Source organism: Stegostoma tigrinum, chromosome 12 (assembly GCF_030684315.1).
Source record: "Stegostoma tigrinum isolate sSteTig4 chromosome 12, sSteTig4.hap1, whole genome shotgun sequence".
Taxonomy (NCBI): domain Eukaryota; kingdom Metazoa; phylum Chordata; class Chondrichthyes; order Orectolobiformes; family Stegostomatidae; genus Stegostoma; species Stegostoma tigrinum.
Window position 1 is genome coordinate 39,858,986 of NC_081365.1, and position 2,264 is coordinate 39,861,249.

Genomic DNA, 2,264 nt, shown 5'->3' on the forward strand with positions numbered 1-2,264 from the left:
CAAAAACATTCAGAGCTTGAAGATCACAGCGCAACGTTATCATGGTGATATATTCCACAAATCAGGACATTACAGAGGAAGGAGAAAACCTTGAGAGAGAAAACAAAACTTTTTTTTCGGCATTGCAGAAAACTGTCTTGGGGAAGTGAGCCCTTGCTAAGGGTGGGGATCAGCTCCTCAAGAAGAATTAACTTTTGAAAAAAAAAACATAAGAATGTCACCAAGCCAGCTATCCAGTCTGCACACAACAGAATTATACTGCTTCACTGTCAATGATTCACATTCAGCCAGAGGAACAGTAATCTTTTGAATTGTCGACCATAGAATACTGTGGTACTCAGTCTTTGCGTACATTCAGAGACAAAATGGGACAGATTTGGGAGGAAAAAGAGGAAATCAAGGGAGCTGGGGCTGAGGCTGGTTGAATTAGAAGATTAACCATGTGCGTTGTTTTAAGGTTCCACAATCATAGTTTAAAAAGAATAGGGAGGGGGGAAAAAGAGGAGGGGGTGTAGCACTACTAATCAGAGAGGGTATCACAGCTACAGAAGCTTCCATTGTCGAGGAAGATCTGCCTACTGAGTCAGTATGGGTGGAAATTAGGAACAGCAAGGGAGTAGTCACCTCATTAGGGGTTTACTACAGGCCCCCCAATAGCAGCAGGGAGATTGTAGAAAGCATAGGTCGACAGATTTTGGAAAAGTGTGGACGCAGTAGGGTTGTTGTAATGGGTGACTTTAACTTTCCTAATATTGATTGGAACCTCCTTCGAGCAGAGGATTTGAATGGAGCTGTTTTTGTAAGGTGTGTTCAGGAGGGTTTCCTAACGCAGTACGTTGACAGGCCGACGAGGGGAGAGGCCATTCTAGACTTGGTGCTCGGAAACGAGCCGGGGCAGGTATCAGATCTTGTGGTGGGAGAGCATTTTGGTGATAGTGACCATAACACTCTCTCATTCTACATAGCTATGGAGAAGGAGAGGATTAGGCAGAATGGGAGGATATTTAATTGGGGAAGAGGAAACTATGATGCGATTAGACACGAGTTAGGAAGCATGGACTGGGAGCAGTTGTTCCATGGTAAGGGAACTATAGACATGTGGAGATGGTTTAAGGAACAGTTGTTGGGAGTGATGAGTAAATATGTCCCTCTGAGACAGGCAAGACGGGGTAAGATAAAGGAACCTTGGATGACGAGAGCGGTGGAGCTTCTAGTGAAAAGGAAGAAGGTAGCTTACATAAGGTGGAGGAAGCTAGGGTCAAGTTCAGCTAGAGAGGATTACATGCAGGCAAGGAAGGAGCTCAAAAATGGTCTGAGGAGAGCCAGGAGGGGGCACGAGAAAGGCTTGGCAGAAGGAATCCGGGAAAACACAAAGGCATTTTACACTTACGTGAGGAATAAGAGAATGGTCAAAGAAAGAGTAGGGCCGATCAGGGATAGCATAGGGAACTTGTGTGTGGAGCCTGAGGAGGTAGGGGAAGCCCTAAATGAGTTTTTTGCTTCTGTCTTTACGAAAGAAACGACCTGTGTAGTGAATGAAACCTTTGAAGAGCAGGTGTGCATGCTGGAATGGATAGAGATAGAGGAAGCTGATGTACTGAAAATTTTGTCAAACATTAAGATTGACAAGTCGCCAGGCCCGGATCAGATTTGTCCTCGGCTGCTTTGGGAAGCGAGAAATGCAATTGCTTCGCCACTTGCGAAGATCTTTGCATCCTCGCTCTCCACTGGAGTCGTACCTGAGGACTGGAGAGAGGCAAATGTAATTCCTCTCTTCAAGAAAGGAAATAGGGAAATCCCCGGCAATTATAGACCGGTAAGTCTCACGTCTGTCGTCTGCAAGGTGTTAGAAAGGATTCTGAGGGATAAGATTTATGACCATCTGGAAGAGCATGGCTTGATCAAATACAGTCAACACGGCTTTGTGAGGGGTAGGTCATGCCTTACAAACCTTATCGAGTTTTTTGAGGATGTGACTAGTAAGGTTGATGAGGGTCAAGCTGTGGATGTGGTGTATATGGACTTCAGTAAGGCATTTGATAAGGTTCCCCATGGAAGGCTCATTCAGAAGGTCAGGAGGAATGGGATACAGGGGAACTTAGCTGCTTGGATACAGAATTGGCTGGCCAACAGAAGACAGCGAGTGGTAGTAGAAGGAAAATATTCTGCCTGGAAGTCAGTGGTGAGTGGGGTTCCACAGGGCTCTGTCCTTGGGCCTCTACTGTTTGTAATTTTTATTAATGACTTGGATGAGGGAATTGAAG